This window comes from Canis aureus, chromosome 22 (assembly GCF_053574225.1).
Source record: "Canis aureus isolate CA01 chromosome 22, VMU_Caureus_v.1.0, whole genome shotgun sequence".
Taxonomy (NCBI): domain Eukaryota; kingdom Metazoa; phylum Chordata; class Mammalia; order Carnivora; family Canidae; genus Canis; species Canis aureus.
The window spans coordinates 32,171,833-32,192,295 of record NC_135632.1 but is presented as its reverse complement, the minus strand read 5'-3'; the positions used below and the strand labels follow the sequence as shown (position 1 = coordinate 32,192,295).

The window sequence follows — 20,463 nt, the reverse complement described above, 5'->3', positions numbered from 1 at the left end:
GGCCCGTAATCTACCCCCCCCCCCACCCTCAACCAAGACCCCTCTGACCTCACATTGTAAAAATTCACCCCCTTCTCATTTCCCTCCAGCCACACTAGCCACCTTGCTATTATGGAACACACCAAACATTTCTGTAAATACTTATGACTTAACAATTTCCCATCTCTAGAACATTCTTCCCTTTACCTCTCTCCCCCAGCACTTGCTATAACCCTTACTCTGCTTTACTTTTTTCATGACCATCATAATAAATCTAAAATAATATATTTTTTACTTGTTTGTTTTAGTCTTCTGTTTCTCCCCTGCTCTTCCCACCCTCCCTCCTCTACATACAAGTACCTTGGGAACAAGGATTTTGTTGGTTGAGGTTCATTGCTATATGTATATCCAATAAATATTGGTGCAGTGAATGAAACTGACCTCTTTCTGTTAATGACATTGTTTCAATTTCTTCAATAAGAATTAGTGCTTAGTGTGTTCTTGATTTGTACCAGGCATAGTTTAAGCACTTTACATATACTAGCTCACAAATACCCCATAAGGTTGGTTTCGTTCAATCAACCCCACTACATAGATGAGAACACTGAAGTGCAGAGAGATTAAGTCACTTTCCCACAGTCATACAGCTAGTGAGTAGCAGAGCTGGGATTTGAAATCAGCAGTTTGGCTCTCGAGTTGATGAAATTCAGGACACATTAACTTGAGCCCAGTGTTACAAACAGATCTCTCCTGATGTTCTCAAGTCCTCTCCCCTAAGATTCAAACTTGGTATCCATAACAAATAGCTTACCCAACTTGTATTTCCTGCTCTGGTCCATCAATCCATCATCATGAACTCACTCCTTCCCTACACTTCTTGTTTCTGAGCATTAATATATAGCCTACATTTCCCCCCCTAGAATTGGCAAATAGGAATTTTTTTAGGGCCCCTTCTTATAACTTTTGTTACGGACAACTTCATGAGTAGGTAGAGTCACAGTTAGTTTTCTACCATGACTAGAGGTGTGCTAGAAAAGACCTCTCAGAGGGTAACTGGACTGGATTTCAGCAAAATGCATCATACTAGTAGAGCTGCTTCTTGTTTAGGCTGCTCCCATTCTTGTTAGGCACCCAATTGTCAAGGATTGTTAAATATTTGGATTATACTCCCTGGAGGAAATATCATTATTAGTTTAAGTTTACCAAAGATTAGGACCCTGTGAGAATGCAATGAAAGACAACAATCTTTTGCTTACAGTCTGTCTTGAAAGGAGCTATAGGGCACTCTGTGGTCACTCTGAATGTCTTGGATACTTAAGAGGAAAAACACTGATGTGGGAAAATTGAAGCTCTGTTAGAACTGAGACTCTAGGACCCCATTACTAAGTACTAACAGAAGCATGTGCCAGGTGTTTAAAAAATGTTTGATGCAACAGATGGTTACAGGAGGGACAGAAGGTGAGAGGAAGGGTAAAAAAAAAGTGATGGGAATTAAGAGCACACTATCATGATGAGCACTGAGTAATATATAGAATTATTGAATCACTATATCATACACCTGAAACTAATATAACATTGTCTGTTAACTATACTGGAGTTAACATTTAAAACTTAATTAAAAAAAAAAAAGTTTGTTGAATGAGTAACTAAATGAATTCCTAATAGGTAATGGAAGAGTACTGAGGACAAATGCCACCTGGGCTGCCATGTACCAATTGTATATATTTCACATTGCAAAGCATCAGTTTTGCAATGTGCAAAGAGTAGGCACCCCCTAAATGTTGACCAAATGAATGAATATACTTGCTTTTCAACTGCCATTACATCATTCACATAAACTAAGATGCAAACACAGAAGTCTGGCTGCTCCTCCCACCCTGGTCCCTGCCCAAGTATGGTAGTCAGCCTCTAAGTTGGCCCCAGTGATCCCTGCCCCTGGTATTCACACGTTGTGTAGTTCCCTCCTGCATCATACTAGGGCTGGCTAATAAATGATAAGAAGTGATAGTATCTCACTTCTGAGATTACTTCATAAAAGATATTGGGACTTCCATCTTATTGGTTCTCTCATTCTCATAATTCACTCTGGAGGAAGCAGGCTGACATGTTGGAAATAGCCCTATGGAGTGGCCTATGTGGCTAGAAAGTGAGGTCTCCTACTGACACGCACATGAGCGAACTCAGGAGGAGATTCCCCCACCTTAGTCAAGCCTTCAGATGCTGCAACCTTCCTCAAGGTAGGTGGTGCAAACTCATGAAAGACCCTGAGATAGAAATATCCAGCTAAACCACTCTTGAACCTTGAGATAATAATGTTTGTTTTGTTTTAGCCACTAAGTTTTGAGGATAATTTCTCAAGCAGCAATAGATAATTAATCCACATGTTCTCTGCTGTCTGATAATGATGCTCCCTACTCAAGTCCTCTACGTACCAAGGATGCCACTGCTGTGGTAGTTTCTGCAGGGCAAGGAGTCCCACTCACTGCTGAAATGGACTATTACTTCCAACTTCCCAGAAATACAGTGGGGTTTAAGTAGGTGCTGAAATATGGATAAAGGGTATCAAGAAAGAGCATAGTCCAGGAATGGAAAAAAGGAAAGTTGGTTCAGAGGAGCCATCTTTAGACACCGTAGGAGTAAGATAGAAAGAGTCTGCTCTGAAACAGTCTACCATCAGAACAAAGGAAAGAATAATGATATCTAAGAGTCAGGGATTTGTTGAGCAATGTGATTATAGATAAGGTTCTCTTTGTTAAAGTTATCACACTGCTATTAGTACAGTAAGTAAAAAATATTTGAAACTTAGCAAAGCCTCTGAAGGAGACAAAGACAGAACAAAAGAAAGCCTTGCCCTGATTTTGCCTTTCTTATGCAGTACAGAGATGCTTTGGAAGTGGGCTGTCTGGATTCATGACCCTGGCTCCACTTCTTCCTTGCTGTGATCATGGACAAGGTCCTTATGATCTCATTGGCTCAGATCCTTGTCTACTAATGGGGCTTATTTTAATAGCTGATACTTACATCAGGTAAGAGAGAAGATTAAATGAATTAAGACATAAAGCAACTTAAATGGAGCTTGAAACAAAACAACTGTCATACAAGTATGAGCTACTAGTCTTTCTACTACTGCTTTGTTAAGGTCACGTCACCCTCAAGTCTAAGAGGTCTTCAGTTTGCCCCTTTTTCTTTTCTTTTTTTTCTTGCTAAGAGTCTCCCTGCATCCTATACTGCTTAAAAGCCTATGCCCCCGGAGGGCACCTGGGTGACTCAGTGGTTGAGCATCTTCCTTTGGCTTAGGTCGTGATCCCGGAGTCCTGGGATCAAGTCCCACCCTCAGGCTTCTTGTAGGGAGCCTGCTTCTCCCTCTCTTCATATGTCTCTGCCTCTCTCTCTGTTCTCTCATGAATAAATGGGTAAAATCTTAAAAAAAAAAAAAAAAGCCTATACCCCCTAGGTTGCCCTAAACTGCTTAGGGGCAGAGACCATGCTTAGAATAAAGAGTAGGCACCCCCTAAATGTTGGTCAAATGAATGAATATAACTGCTTTTTTTTAACCACCATTTCCCCCAAATTATGGAATTTGGGGAGGTAGATGTAATTGTTCCATGTCATTCATTTTAACAGCCTTTCAAAGAATGCATAAGCTCTTTACTATTTCTTTTACATTCAGAAAATATATTAATGAATATTTTCCAGAGCTTTATGAACCCTCTGGCCCTCTCTGCACATTCCATGAAGAAAAACTGTGAAATCTCTTTATATATGACCCAAATGAAGAAAAGATATAATTTGCCATCTTTTCCTTATTGCTTTCATTTTCGTCTATAGTCATCTTGGTATTCCTTTGTCTACTTGGAAATGCACAGTTTTTTAAATAACACCCCTATCAAGATACAACTCACAGGCTATTCACCATTTAAAATGCGCAATGACAGTTTTTTTGGTATATTCACATATTCATGGGAGGACACAATTTTTGTGAATGGAAAAGAATAGATTCTTCCACTCCTTTCACTTTCTGTCTATTCTGTTATATTTTTCTACTGACCAGGACTTACTATAAGTACCCTGCAGGCAAACAATTTCCTTGGGCTCTCTGGGATTAATATTCAAACCAAGGTAGTATCATGAGAGAAGCCAAGTGTCAGGGCCGCCAATTGGTCATTTCTCTTACTAGCATGCTATGTCTCGGAACACTGGCTTTCCCCCATATCAGCTGAGTTTTCCAGAAAACTGACATCAAGAGGTGTAGTTAAGAATGCAAGAGGCTTACCTGTTTAATCTGTGAAAGAAATAGGGGAAAATAACAGGAGTAGGCAATGATATTCTTCAGCTACCATGCAGGTTTGTTTGACACCTGTGAAAGGAGAAAAGAAGGAGAGAAGATTGAGTAGAAAGAGCCTCAGACTGCAGTGCAGCTCTAGGGAAAACCTAGAGGCCAGCCTAACAAAACTCCAGCACAAACGCTGCCTGCAAAGCAGTTCCACATTGGGCAGAAATGGCCGGATCCTGATGCTTTCATCATGCTTAGTCATTTGCTAAGATTGCCCAGGAAGAGCGTGTCCTTGGCTCAATAGGTAAGATGAGTCCTAAAGGCCACTTACAGGCTGGAAGCTGTCAGCTAACTAAACTCCTTGCATCTGATAGGTAAGTCTTTCTTAAAGAGAGATCCAAGCCATGTATCTCCATAGCTGCAGACTTGCTTTGCACACATTCAAGAATATAGTTTTATACTAGACTTCTGTTTGTCCACCTGCCTTGGACTTGCTAACTTGGATGACCTCCTTCACTTGTGCTATGGCTCACCATCTCCACTTTAACCCAGGTTGGAAGCTTTGGGCTTTTGAGTATAGATGATACAATGCCCCTGGTTCTTCCATTTGCATTTGTTTAATAGTTGCTATATTCAATCTTGTGGTGTGCTCAACATGCATTAGATTGGCCTCAAGAATCAAAACAAATACCTGAGTTCCTTGGAGATTTGTGAATAGAGTGAATAGAGAATTGGCTTTCTTATTAAATCCCATCATTCCTCTCTAATTTTTTTTAAAGATTTTAATTTATTTATTCATGAGAGACACAGAGAGAGAGGCAGAGACATAGGCAGAGGGAGAAGCAGGCTCCCTGCAGGGAGCCAGATGCAGGACTTGATGCCAGGATCCTGGGATCACGGCCTGAGCCAAAGGCAGATACTTAACCACTGGGCCACCCAGGTGCCCCTCCTCTCCTCTCCTTTTAAAGGTAAGAGAAAGGGCCCCACCAAAGGATGCTCTGAAGAATACATAAGAATTCAAAGAGTTGGCTTCTTTTGTACCCCTCTCCCACCCAAAGTTGTTCCAAACTGCATCCCTAAGGAATTAGGTGCCACTGAGGAAGGTTCAGATGGCAGAGCTAAATAGAGTTATCTTTCCGCTTGTTCAGAGTAAAGGGCAAACATATGCTGTCTCCTCTATCTACCCTCAGCCTAACTTTGCCAAGGACATTCACAACAAGCTGCTTCTTAACTCATGAATTAGAGAATATCAATTGATACACATGGTGTGTATGTAAATATCTTTATATAGTGTATACATAATTTATTCTTAGTTTGACTCTCAAAATGTATAATTAGCATTGAATGAGTAATAAAAAGTGTTTTGCAAATACTTCCAGCAAGCTGCTGGGTATTTTTTCCTGATATATAGGCTAGGCTTTCATCAGTGCAATCTTGTGGAGGATGACCAATTGCATTGTTACCACCAAATTACATAAGTACTTCTTTCGGTTACACTAGTGTATAAACCTCATCTTGAATTTTTTTTAATTCACTTAAAATTTTTAATTAAGCCATCCACACCACATTCTTTTTTTCCCTTCCTGTTCTATGAAATCTTTTTTCATCTGTTATCTTTATTTTCCCCATTTTTTGTTCTCACTCCTCAATCATGGAATCTTGTAGGGTGGGGGCAGATAATGAGAGGGAAGAAGATAACGTATGCCTTTGGGGAGGGGATATTTAAATGAGGGACCAAGGAGTGTCCTGAGAAGAATAGACCGAAAGAAAGAAGATTGGAGACCTAAAATATTTACTTAAGGACAATGAACGCATCACTTTGGATAAAAGCGATTGTAAGCAAGACATAAAATCTGTCGCTAAAAAAAAAAAAAAATTAAAAAAAAAAAAAATAAATAAATAAATAAAAATAAAATCTGTCGCTCCTTGATTATTCCAGCTCAAGCTCCTGTAGACTGTTAGTTGAGTCCAAGGTGGGGAAAATACCCATGACTAAGAACTAAAAAGCTATTTATTTGCCAATAAAATACATTTGACATTATGGAGTTCTGGATTGCCAACAACTGCACAGTATAATGCAACAAAGGGAGGCAATCAGCCATTGCCATGTTGAGGGAGTTGACAGTACAGTGGCAGTGGAAAGGTGTGGGAACCAGCAGTTCGGTGGCTCTGCCACAGAGGTGCAAGTCTGGCCCAGGAAGGCATTGGCAGGAAAGAAAGGACTGTGTTACAAGCACATGTGGAGGACACCTGGTGACTCCCAGAGGAGATGGTACCGGGGACTCTGAAAGGAGTTCAAACCTCTTGGCAATAGTGGAAAGGATTTGGCAGGATGTCTAACTCAACTACTATCCGATTTAGAGATTTAGAACTCTTTCGAAATGATGTTCTTGAAGATCTCCAGTGATGAAATCTTCAAAAAGTTTACACTTCCCCAAAAAGTGACTCCCTCTTTGGGACAGTTTTGATCTTCTTAACCTCCCACATTCCCCCCTGATCCTTTTCCCATTATGCTTTTGGGGCATCCAATAATACCAACAGCTCTTTTACAAGAAAGCTTTTTTCATTATTTAAAAATGTCTAACATGCCCTGTGAGTTGTCTCCTCTCTCAAGTAAACTTCCCCCTTTTCTTCCTTTGTCCCTCATCCAGCACAGATTAGTGTTCCCTCCCCCATTTAAATCATTCTCTTCTAAATGCACTTGGATTTGTCTATGTTTCTCTTAAAATATAGTATCAGGAACTGAACACAATATTCTAGGAGGAGTCAGCTTAGCCAAGAAAAGAAGGAAGCTGTATGTCACCTGCTATCTCCAGCCAGGGAACCTCTGATTCTGAACTCCTAAATGTAATATAAATTCCCACGCTGCATGGAGATACTGCTTTTTAACTAAACATTATATTAGGGTCAAACGAATAAAAAAAATTTTTTTTCAGGAGACTCACAGCTTAGGAAATAATCCTGGCATAGCTATTCAGCACATTCTAAATCTTTCTCTCTCAAATTAGTGTACACCCACCATTTCTCAGGCCTCTAGAAAATAAGGTTGTCAGCATTTAAGAATAAATTTGCCTCTTCCAGAAACTCTTGGTTTTCTAGAGATGTGGTTTTTGGGGGGAAAAAAATGAAGGTATTGATTACAGGTCAGAATTATATACTTTTATCCCAATAATAGGGGAATTTACCCCCATAGAAGTTAGGTTAGTTTTTCAATTGCTCTTGAAATTATATTATGCTTTCATTTTGATAGTAAAAACTACAAATGGATTTCTTTTGGAAATTGTCAACTTTGGCTTCATCTACAGAGCACACAACAACAAATTATTAATATTTTCTTTTCAATCAGAATTTACTTTTACTTTTATTTACTTTTTTTATGCAAGAAAACTTTGTTAAATAAATACATTTACATTTATATCTAGAATATTTTCTGATAGAGACATGAATAATAATTAATCCAAACATGGTTGACTACACAATACAACTTCATTACATTTATACTATTAATGGTTTGTTTACTAAACTTTTCTTCCTTTCTGCCACAAATTCAACATTCCCAACATTTTATGTTTTTATTTCTTTTTTTAAAAATATTTTATTTATTTATTCATAGAGAGACACACACACAGAGAGAGAGAGAGAGAGAGAGAGAGAGAGGCAGAGACACAGGCAGAGGGAGAAGCAGGCTCCATGCAGGGAGCTCGATGTGGGACTTGATCCCGGGTCTCCAGGATCACACCCCGGGCTGCAGGCAGCGCTAAACCGCTGCGCCACCGGAGCTGACCTGTTTTTATTTCTAATAGCTGAGTTATATATAAACATGCTCTTGTCATGTTGTTTTTTTTTTTAATTTTTTAAAAAATATTTTGTTTATTTATTCATGAGAGACACAGAGAGAGAGAAGCAGAGACACAGACAGATGGAGAAGCAGGCTCCATGCAGGGAGACTGACGTGGGACTCGATTCAATTCAACTTCACCTCTTCATAGGGGAGTGACAAGTTTCTAGAAGGTTTTATGAGACTAGAGAGATTACTGCAGTTATTTTTGGAAAATATAGTCTTCTACAGATACATCAACTCCTTAGCTTGGAATCCCCTTTCTTTCGTTGTTCTCTATGAAGCCCAGCACATCCTCAGTGTTCTGCTTAGACATCACTTGCTTTTACTGTGTCACGTGTATGACTCATATATTTGTCTATTATTTCTCTTTATCCAATACACTTGTTGATATCTAACTTGTCATTATACTATGAGCTCCTCAAGAGCCAGTACTGCAAACACTACTAGCTCACTGTCAATCATCATATAGGTGACAAAGGTTTGATGGTGCTGAAGCAACCTTTCACTCCCATAGATGTTACTCCCAACCCACAGTTGAGTTCCGCCCATAGAGCCAGCTCAGTAAGGCCCCTGATCTCAGGCCACTGATTTACAGCTTTGCTACTCAAAGTGTGGTCCACAGACCACCAGCAGCAGAGCCTCACCTGGAAACTTGTTAGAAATGCAGACCATCACACCTTATCTGAGACCTACTAAATCTACATTGTAACAAGATCCTAGTGACTTGTTTGCATATGAAAGTTCCGAGAAGCATTGTTTTAAAGAACAGCTCTGGTCCACTTCTGAATAAGTCAATGCAGCCAAGGGAGTGTGTCCATCTGGACCCCATGCCTCTGCTTCTAGGCTATGCTTCTAGTAAACAGAACTGTGGAATTATCTGCCCAAATGGCTCTTTCTGAAAGGGCACTGTATTTCTGTCATGTACCTCCCCTCTCCCTCCTGCCTGTAAAGCCCCTCATGGTATAAGGTAGACCTCGGGAGGCAGGCTGTGGCTGGGACTTCCCATTTGTACCTTTTGCCTTGGGCCCCAATAATAGTTAGAAGTAAGCTAGCAAGGATAATCATTTTTCCAGCCTTGCTGGTGGGATTTTGATAGGGATTACATTGAATTTATAGTTCAATATGAGGAGAGTGGCCATCTTGACAATACTTAGCCTCCCAGTCCAGGATCATGACATGTCTTTCCATTTACTTAGGTCTTCTTCAATTTTTTTCAATGATGTTTCCTAGTTTTCAGCATGCAAGTCTTATATTTCTTCCATTAAATTTATTCCTAAGTATTTTATTCTCTTTGTTGTTTTTGTGAGGGAATCATTCTTTTAATTTCTGATTTTTTATTGTTAGTATATATATATATATATATAGACATATATATATGGTTAACATATATGTATATTGTTTTTGTAAGCTTGCTAAAGTTCTTTATTACTTCTGGAAATTTTTTTGTGGATTCCTTTGGATTTCCATATAGGATCATGTCATCTGTGATTAAAGGCAGTTTTACTTCCTTTTTTTCCCTTCTAGTTGCCCTTAATTTAAAAAGAATTTTTTTTTTTTTTATTGCACTAGCTGTAGAATCTCCAGTGTGAAGTTGAATAAAATTGGTGAAAGCAGACATCTTTGCCTTGTTCCTAATCTTAGAAGGAAAGCATTCAATATTTCAGGCATTAAGTATGATGTTAGCTGTGGGTTTTTTATAGATGCCCTTTATCAGGTTGAGGAAGTTATCTTCTATTCTTAGTTTGAGAGTTTTTATTATCAATAAATGTTGGATTTTTTCAAACGCTTTTTCTGTGTCTATTGAAATGATCATGTGTTTTTTCTGCATCTTTTGAGATGATCCTGTGGTTTTTGTCTTTTATTCTATTAATCGACTACATTTTCATTTTTTCTTTTTCATTTATGTACTTTCAGGAATTTTTAGGGCTTCCTGAAGTTCAAAGCCAAAAGTTGTTAAGTTTCACTTCTTCCATTTGTCTTGGAGGCAACTAATTTTCTTCCTTGAAATAAAATAATCTGTTTGTCAAGTGTTACTCCTACTGGGATGAGTCTAGTTTCTCTTCCTTCTTTTGGGTTTTAAGTCATCTCAGGATTTTGTTGAAATACTCTAAAATGAATTAGTCTTCCAAGGAGCAAATGGGTATAAATTTATATAAAATTTAAACCTACTCAGGTAAAACCTACCCTCTCGGTCATTGCTTTTGCAAATCACTTGAGAGCCAGAGGAAAATAAGTCTCCAGATACTGCTTATCTAGAAAAAGTTGTAGAAACAGAATTGAGGACTGGAGGAGAGAGATGATGTATAGACAAAGATTCTGCAAAGAATCTTGTTTGAGTGAGCACTTAAATTAACAAAACCCTACCCTTTACCACTATGTCTGATACCTACCATCAAAATCGGTCTTTGGAAAAAAAAAAAAAATCAGTCTTTGAGTCCAGTATCAGAAGTATTGTGTGTGTGATAAGATAAATAACCTATTTTAAATGGGCAAAAGAGAGATGCCCGGGTGGCTCAGTGGTTGAGCATCTGCTTTCTGCTCAGGGCATGATCCCGGGGTCAAGGATGGAGTCCTGTGTCAGGCTCCTTGTGGGGAGCCTGCTTCTCTCTCTCTGCTTGTGTCTCTGCCTCTCAATCTCTCTCTGTCTCTCATGAATAAATAAATAAAATCTTTAAAAAAATGGGCAAAAGATTTTAATAGGAAGTTTAGAAAAAAACCTGCATGAGTGGGACTAAAAAACATGTGAAAAGGTGCTCATCATCATTAGTCATCAGAGAAATGCAAACTACAATCACAATGAGATATCACTACACACCTTAACAGATGGCTAAAAGTGAAAAGGTTGACAATACCAAGTGTACATGAAGATGTGGGAAAAACTGGAACTCTGTTGTTTTCAATATGCTGGTAGCAATGTAGAATAATATGGTCACTTTATTTTTATTTTATTTTATTGTATTTTAATTCCAGTATAGTTAACACACTGTTATATTAGTTTCAGGTGTATAATATAGTGATTCAATAACTTATACCATCACTGTTGACAACTGATTGGCAGTTTTTTATAAAGCCAAATGTAAACTTACCATATGACACATATATTCTGCTCCAAAGTATTTACTCAAGAGAAATCACAATCTATGTCCAAGAAAGAATTGTATACAATGGTATTAGCAGCTTTGCTCATAATAATTCTAACATGGAAATAACCCAAATGTCCATCCACATGAGAATGGATTAAAAAAAAAGGTATATCCATCCATACAACAACATGAATGGACCTCAGAAGCATTTTGTTGACAGAGAAAAAGTCAGACACAAAAAGTACCCACTGTATGATTCTATCTATATGAACCTTGAGCAGGTAAAACTCATCTCCAATGATGCAAAGCAGATCAGTGGGTGCCTGGGGCTGGGAGGTCAGGTGTAGGATGAGATTAACTGCAAAGGGGCAGGAGAATATTTTAGGGTGAGGGGTAGTGTTATATAGTGTGAGCATGGAGATATTTGCACAGGTGTATATTGATTATTAAAACCCTTTTCACTGTGCACTTAAGATAGCTGACTTTTATTCTACTTCAGAAAAAGTTGATCTAAAAAGAAAAACTATATACATAGTGAAGAATATTGAAATAGAAACTTTTCTTGAAGATTGATTTATTGTTTATTTCATTCATTTAGAAGACAGAACAATTTTTTTAAAAGATTTTATTTATTTATTCATGAGAGATACACAGAGAGAGGAGGAGACATAGGCAGAGGGCTCCCTGTTAGGAGCCTAATGCGGAACTTGATTCCAAGACCCCATCATGACCTGAGCCAAAGGCAGACGCTCAACCACTGAGCCACCCAGGTGCCCAAAGCAGAACAGTTTTTATGGGAAGAAGATATGGTTCCTGAGACACACTGTTCCAGAAGGAAGTTTGAGTGACCTGCTACTTTGGTGAAATCCTTCAGGTGACTGATGGCTGCAAGGAAAGGGATCCTGGGGAGTAGGGGATGGATAGGAATGGAGGGAGGCTAGAATAGACTTCCTGCTGCATAACTGTCTAGATGCTCTCTGGTACAAAGCCATTCACTCTTTGTTACATTTCTACTAGAATTATTTTGTCTTTAGTTTTTCAATTTGTTGAATGTCACTCTCCTAAAAGGAGTGACAGAGAATTTCAGGAGAAAATAGAACAGTTGAGTGGGATAGGGTGAGGGACTGGAAACATTCAGACAATGACTGCTTAATTATGTTGTAAATAATTTACTGCTGAGAAAGAAGAATGACAAAGCCCTTAAAGAAGCAAGGAGGAGTGGGCTGGGGTGTTCCAGAGGCCAAGGAAGCTTGTGTACTCCTTTGACTTAATCTTGCATTCTTTTTCTTCTTTACTGCTGTCAGACAGCTCTTGGAAGGTCTGTATGCTCATTTATTTAATTTAGCATTTAAGTCCCATGTAACAAGCTGTACCCATGATTTTCAAACATAAATGTGTACAAGACTCTTGTGGGGAAATGCAGGTTCCTGAGCCCCATCCCTGAGACTGCTTCAGTTCCTTCAGGATCTTCATTTTATCCTATATGGTTTGGGTACATTGTCTTTACAGACTACATTTGAGAAAAACTGACCAGGAAGGTTATAGGTGAGAATAAGTAAGCATAATTTGATGATCATATTTTCTTTTCCAGAGAAAAGAAACACAGAAGTGATCAAAAGAAATCTTACATTAAGAAAAGCATCAGAGGCATCCAGGTGGCCTAGTCCATTAAGCATCTGCCTTTGGCTTGGGTCATGATCTCAGGTCCTGGGATGGAGCCTTCCATTGGGCTCCCTACTCAGCAGGAAGTCTGTGTCTCCCGCTCCCTCTGCCCTTCCCCATCTCGTGCTCTCTCTCTCACACGTAAATAAATACAATCTTAGGGATGCCTGGGTGGCTCAGTGGTTGAGCGTCTGCCTTCAGTTCAGGGCCTCATCAATTCCCAATTCTGAGAATTGAGTCCCGCATCAGGCTCCCTGTGAGGAGCCTGCTTCTCCTTCTGTCTCTGTCTCTGCCTCTGTCTGTGTCTCTCATCAGTAAATAAATAAAATCTTAAAAAAAAGAAAACATCTGTATTTATTTCAGTGAGGGGTGTGTATGTGTATGTGTGTGCTTACACACTTGTGCACACAGTAGGAGAGAGCTAAGATATTAAGTAGGAGATTTAGAGCCTTCTGATATAGGGAACATATGCTTTGCTACTTATCACCCTGACCCAGATCTGGTTTTAAAGACTCTACTAGTCTATGCCTCAAATCCTTTTTTCCCAAAGCCCATCAAATCGGTAGCAAATGTGAAACATTTGCTGGCCTGTCCACCTAATCCATCATAGTACAATACAAAAAGATACGAAGAGACTGAGGTGGATAAAGGAAATCAATACCCGTTTCCTGTTCTTTACCTTGAGATCCTTTGTCTGGTTTCACTATGTCTTCAACAGAATAAGAAACATAGCTTGAATTCCCAATCAAAATCAGATAAAATGCAGGCGATAAGACATTGTGTCTCTCCTTTCTGAAGATAAGAAATTTGGGTTATAACAGAGCCAAATTGCCTAAACTCACTGCAGTTTTTTAGTGATTAGAAGTTTTTTGTGATTCATAGTAACTTATATATTTAACCATAAGGTATTTAGAAACAAGGCAAATATTCTAACAATAGAATGTTGAGCAAGTTGAACAAATATTTTAATTCTCCACAAATTATAAATAATTCTGTATACCTTCCAAGTTAGATTGTAATCTTTCTTTTCTTTTTTTTTTAATTTTTTAATATTTTATTTATTTATTCATGACAGAAAGAGAGAGAGAGAGAGAGAGAGGCAGAGACACAGGCAGAGGGAGAAGTAGGCTCCACGCAGGGAGCCCAAGGTGGGACTCCATCCTGGGTCTCCAGGATCACGCCCTGGGCCAAAGGCGGTGCTAAACCGCTAAGCCACCCAGGCTGCCCTCTTTCTTTTCTTTTTCAAGATTTTATTTATTTATTCATGAAAGACACTCAGGAAGAGAGGCAGAGACACAGGCCAGGGGAGAAGCAGGCTCCATGCAAGAAGCCGGATGTGGGACTCTATCCCCGTACCCTGGGATTATGCCCTGAGCCAAAGTCAGATGCTCAACCACTAAGCCCCCCACATGTCCCATAATCTTTCTTTTAAAATTCCTGAGTACTGGGACACCTGGGTGGCTCAGTGGTTGAGCATCTGCCTTTGGCTCAGGGTGTGATCCTGGGATCCTGGGATCCAGTTCCACATCGGGCTCCCTGCATGGAGCCTGCTTCTCCCTCGGCCTGTGTCTTGGCCTCTCTTTCTGTGTGTCTTTCATGAATAAATAAATAAAATATTTTTTTAAAAATCCCTGAATACTATTACACTGTACATACATAAGCAAATATAAATATATCCATGATTTCCACACTTTATGGAGCAATATAAACAAAAAATATAATAGTTCATTATATTTTCTAGCCTGATGGCCCCATAGAGCAGTCTTTGCAAAAGTTTTCTAAATTGTCTATGAGTTTTTTTTAAAAACCATGTTTTTAACACACATATATATATATATATATATATATATATATATGTCATTTGGACACTTAGAAAATTATGCGCTTATTACATACATACTACATGGTTTTCATTTATGAGTGAAAGATTTTTCAAGTATGAGATCAGCTGCTTCTTGATAGCATACCTAAGGCATTTCTTCAAAATGGTCATGTAGTAAAAGAGAATAAACCTTATTCCTTAGCCTTTGCATAGAAATGTGTTTAGTATAATACTTGTAGATGAGATCAATAAAGTTATAGGAGACTCTAAGAAAAAGATGGAGAAAAAAAGCCTATTTACAACAGGTTAATAAAGCTCATGTGCTTGCCTAATAGCCACATTTCCCACCTACACATGAGCATCAACATTCAAGTATGGTTAATGTGGGCTACCTTTCATTTTGTTTATTATTATACAGCTAGGGTTATGCCTTCAAATTGTCCCCCATAAAAGAGGGAGTTGCTTAATATCCAAGTACTTATGGTGTTTCTCCTCTTGTGGGGCTCTCTTGATTTTTAAGTTTTGAAATACAACAGAGTACTACTTGGGAATGAGGTATTAGCCTGAAATGACCCTCTTTAACATAAGCCTTAGATGTTGATAGAAGTCCCTGGTGAAATAGGTTTCAAGTTTTAAAAGGAGGCAAAGAAATGTAATACAGCTATAATTATTATTATAGGGAATGTGATCTCATAAATACTTGTATAAGATATCATTGCAAAAAGCTCTTAAAATTACTTTTAAAACAAGTCAGAAAATTATTTAGTTCACAGGCTGAACTAGAAGGAAACTTTCCTTCTAGTTATATGTGATTTAGGATAAATTCTCTAATAGTATACGGATTTAAAAGTGCTCTAATTCAAAAACCTACTTGGACGTTAAGATGATGTATTGTAATAAGCTGTTGGATGAATCCGAGATTAGTTCTGGTCATAACAATGATGCTGTATTTTGTTAATTTCCATTAGGATTGCCCTGATCTAACAATTATTGCTTGTCCCTGGGTGAAATATAAGTGTATGTGTTCCTTTGTAAGCATTTGCTTATAAGAGAATGTGTTATGCTAAAAAAAAAAGGAGTGATTAACAAATTTGATCATCTTCTCTTCTACTTTGGAGCAAAGTGGAACAATTGGGCTTAGCTGCTGCCCATGTAATACCACACGTGGAGTTAAGAAAGACTGATGAGCCCAGGTTTTGGGCTGAGACTTTTCCATCCATAGCCTCTCCAATCCCTTTGCCATGTTCATGTACACAAGGTTACCTGCATGCTTTCATTCCCAGCTTCTGTGTCTTTGTTGAAGGGTTGCCCCAAGTGTCTAGATTCTAATTTCCCTACACATGGAGGGTTGGCAGTACCTAGGAATTTAAGTTCTCCCAAATACAGTCCTTAGCCAATGGTTAATAGATGCAGGGGTATAATATACTCCTCCCTGGCCGCCTAATGGGAATAACTGAGGAAGTACCTATACTGTTGCCAGAGCTTCCCTGTAGCATCAATCCAGTGACCAGCTGTAGGATTTTGCTTGATAACCTTACTGGCCTCCTTTCTTCCCTAGTTTTCACCATTGATTTGTTCTGGGAATGTTTCCTAATCAATCACTTTAACATGAATCCTAATCTCAAGGTCGGTTTCTAGGGAACTCTTCCTAAGAGAGGTGGTTCATTGTGGATGCTTGCAAGTGCCTTGCCGGGGTCACAGAGGTCCGCCCACACACCTGAATGAAATGGATACTACCCCTGCAGCAGGAAATGAGATGGGCTTCCTTCTTTATAGTTGATTCTGGCCAGATCTCTCCTTCGGGACCTAGGCATTCATTTCCCCAGCTTCTGGGAACATTGGCAGCTCACATTCTTCTCTGTGAATTGTCATTAGCCAAAGGGCAGCCCCCATGGCATGGCTGTTCAATGTGGAGTTCAAGGCCAGGTCTGCTTGTCTCCATTTGGGACAACTTTAAAGTGCTATCCCAACTCTAGAACTTCCATGGCATCAACTGAAAACTGTTGTTATTCCTTGTAACCCAATTCCTTCTGCCCAGCCCTGCTTTTTTATTCCCCAAGGTATTCTGAAGGACATTCTTCCATAAAACTCTTGCCAATAAATCTCTTTCTCAGAGTTTGTCTCCTGAGGAAACTGACCCAAGCTATATTCTTCAACCTTGAGAGAGAGGGGTGGGTGACCAAACTGACAGTTGAGAGGTCTGAAAACAAAGGCTTAGAGAAGTAGCTTGCTGGAGGCTGCATAGTTTGTAAGGATTAACAGAATCTGACTCAAACCACCTGGGTTTGAATCTGGATACCTTTCTATTTGCACATAAAACATCTAAAATGTGTGGCTAAATTTTCTTTTTGGAGGTTTTTATTTTCATTACTTATTTTAATAGTATATTAAAATATTTTATTTACTAGTTTTTGTTTTCTTCTAATGAGAATAACTCCTAACTACATATGCTTCAGGATGATGGGCCATGTTAAACTTCTCTCTACCAAGTACACTTATTTGTACTCTAAGATTAAAAAGGGAGTTTTCTGGCACTCAGTACTCAGAAAAACATCCAGGGCAATACTGTGTGCTCTAAGGATGTTTCTATATGTTGGAAGGAAGTTTCCATCATGTGCTAATGATAACATTTCCTTTTGGAGCATATGCCCAAAAGAATAGCAGCTTAATGGGAGAACTTTGATTAACTGCCCAGACAAGTTTCTGTCAACTACTATTAATAACAAAAGATATATATGGATCTGAACACTGTGCGCACACACACATATGTACACACTCACACATACTGGATCCTCCCTTTCCTTCACCATCTTATGTTGGGGTCTGTCAACCTTGAGCAAATAGGACTATAAAAAGTGTTCATTAAATTATTTATTGTGCCTAGCTGTGCTATGGCTGCAGAAAATGAATAGGATTATGCCTGGTGTTTTGCCAGATATGGCCTAGTATTAATAAAAAGAGAGACATAATCTCATCTGCTGTGAAGCTTTAGAAGAAAAATAAATTCTGAAGAAAATATTCTTGATAACATTGGAAATTAAGTCTATAATAGTTTATTGATATTTATTAAATACATTTCATTAGCACTGTTGAGATGGGAAAGCAAGGAGTAAAAGGGAAAAATGAAATGTGGGAATACAGGTTGGCTGGCAAGAATGACAGAGTGAGCCTGATAAACAGGATATGTCTGCGGTTGATTGGTATCCTCAATTTCACTGTTTTTTTCTGACCTGTCATGGATATTTCTCTCTTGAGTTTATGAACAAGGAGATAATCATGATGTTCTGCTGCTGCTGTCCAGTAGAATTTTCCTATATCTTCCATGCCCAATATGATAGTCAGTAGCCATGTGGGGTTATCTAATACTTGAAATGTAAGTGCAACTGCAGAGCTGAATGGTAATTTTCTTTAATTAAAAGTTAAATTTAAATCGCTGTATGTGGCCAGTGGCTAGTACATTGGATGGTGCAACCTACAATTATGTAATAAGGTGAAAATTTTAGTTCTTAACATTTATCATTAGGATTCCTTTTAGGTATAAAAATGACTTTCCTTAGGATGACTGGTGCTAAGCCCATTTAGGATATATATTCCACTTTATATGTATTAGCTTATTTAATTCCCAGTTTAACTCAATGAGATAGTAATTATTATTATTCCCATTTTAGAGGCAATGAATCTGAGGTTAAAAGAGATTAAGTTACTTGCCAAGAGTCACATAATAAGTATAGATCCAAAGATGTGTCTGTCAGTGGATACAGCAGATGCTGCAGCATCATGGCAGAAGGACGAATTGCTTGGCATGAATTAAGGGATGGTCTGAAAAGATGATGAGATGAGTGAGAAAAATGGAGAGAGTCTGAGATTCTATGGGGTGAAAAGCTCATGAGGCTGTGGGGAGGGGACTTGGGTTATGTTATAAACATGGTAACCACTAGCCACATATGCTTATTTAAATTTAAAGACATTAAAATTAAATAAGTCTAAAATTCAATTTCTCAGTTATACTGGCCACATTTCAAGAGTTCAAAAGCCACATGTGCCTAATAATGACTGTAGATATGGTGCAGAAGTAGGGCATTTCCATTATCATAGAAAGTTCTATTGGACAGGACTGAGTCATAGGACAGTTCAGGATGACTGTATCTATTGACCAGGGAGGTGGTTTTCACTGATGTAAAGTAAATCTCTCTTTCATCTTCCCCCCAAATTACCAGCAAAGCCCATTAATTTCATGAATGGCCTATAGGAGTAAATATAAATTGAAGAAAGGGTTATATTTCTTGCCTAGGTCAATATGACATGGTATATGGGATGAGCTTCAAAAGCAAGAGGCTGAAGTCTCAGGTGATCACATAAGTTGTAAAAGGTGTTCTTAGGGTAGGATTGGAGCTTAAACTCCCATAAACTGTGGAATTAGGGGAGTGATGGTGGTTCAAACTAATTTTCACTAAGATTTGTGGATACTGCGACCCTCTCTCCTCCAGCTGGCAGTATTCATATGACCATTCTTATAATGTGAAAGAGGGAATTATGTTCTACTCTTATTCTTGATCTCATAATCTTTAAAACATTTGTCAAGTTTTCTTGAAAGCTGCAATTTGTAGTAAGTTTGTATTTATCCATCCTGCTACTGATTTTAAGTCACCACACAGGAGACATTCCTGGCTCTAATTAATAATAATGGTTAGCAATCTAAGTACAAAACACTGTTTTAAGCATTTTATACATATTAAACTCATTTGTTCCTCAGAGTAACTCAAGGAAATAGTGTTCTCCTCATTTTAAAGGCAATGAATCCAAGGCACAAGAGAATAGGTAACTTGCCATGAGTCCCATAGTGAGAGAGGCAGGATTTTTCCTCAGAGGCCAACACAATGTCTTTCTTGGGTTTCAATAGGCAGGTAACCAGTGTCTTATGGTTTGTTGGCCTGGCTCCTGAATCTTGCCCTTGTGTGTTGCCTTCATGGATACCTCGCTGCAAGAAGAGTCAGCTCTGCAGGTGAATTGAATACATTAATTCACATGCCCATCATTTCTGGGAGTATGGAATTGAAACACTGAAGAACATCAGGGACACCCTGAACACTTTGTAATTGTGAAGGAGCCAACCTCTACCCTTTGGGTGGAAAATAAAAGTTTCCCTGCCCAACTGTGCAGCTCTCTGAAGGAACTAGCTGCCAAGCTATTGAGAATTTCTGGATGTTCACTGAATACCTAGTTGGCATAATTTCACCAGCCATATTACAGGAGAACAAGCAGTAGAGATATAAGCAATCTATAATTAATTGCATATTATACTCCTGTAGAATGGTCGTGATGGGATGGACTTTAGGTATCATCTGGTCCAGACGTTTTCAATGGCTGGGTTGTAGACAAGGAAGACTTTTAAATATGTGGAAGCCAGGTCCTACCCCTGGGGACTCTGATTCCATAGATCTGTGGGTAGGATCTGGATATCTGTACTTTAAGAAGATGTCCACTAAACAGAAATTCATTGGTCACATTTGGAAGATGTTAGAGAAATAACTAATTAATTTAAAATCTGCCAAATTAAGGGGAAAGCATGCACTCATCCTTCTTTTCACTTACCAATGCTAACAGGAAACTTGAATAGCTATTTAGGGAAAATTTCTCATTACAGAAGATTGCAGCTAGTATGTAAAAAAAGAGGTAAAATATCATCATTCTTAAATCCTAATGAATCAATGGATCAAGGCAATGATCATCAATAGCTGTAAATAACACAAAATGGTCATCCTGATGAAGGTACACAATACCACGTATAAAGTGTTCTCACCAA

General features: G+C 38.6%; 1 protein-coding gene and 1 long non-coding RNA gene across 6 annotated transcripts in view; one reads left to right on the top strand and one right to left on the bottom strand.

The window, feature by feature from the left end:
- Positions 1 to 20,463, bottom strand: part of UBE2E2 (ubiquitin conjugating enzyme E2 E2) — a 469,097-nt gene that overhangs the window by 370,540 nt on the left and 78,094 nt on the right. For 2 of the 5 annotated variants that reach the window (XM_077865379.1, XM_077865381.1), the window contains exon 2: positions 4,253 to 4,336. The exons of 1 other annotated variant lie outside the window; for it this stretch is intronic. The gene's annotated coding sequence lies outside the window, so the exon portion shown is untranslated. Of the gene's footprint in view, positions 1 to 4,252; positions 4,337 to 13,517; positions 13,631 to 20,463 lie in introns of all 5 variants that reach the window. 2 more of the 5 variants (XM_077865380.1, XM_077865382.1) reach the window with 2 other exon arrangements.
- Positions 1 to 20,463, top strand: part of LOC144293984 (uncharacterized) — a 34,476-nt gene that overhangs the window by 3,372 nt on the left and 10,641 nt on the right. The window lies entirely within an intron of this gene.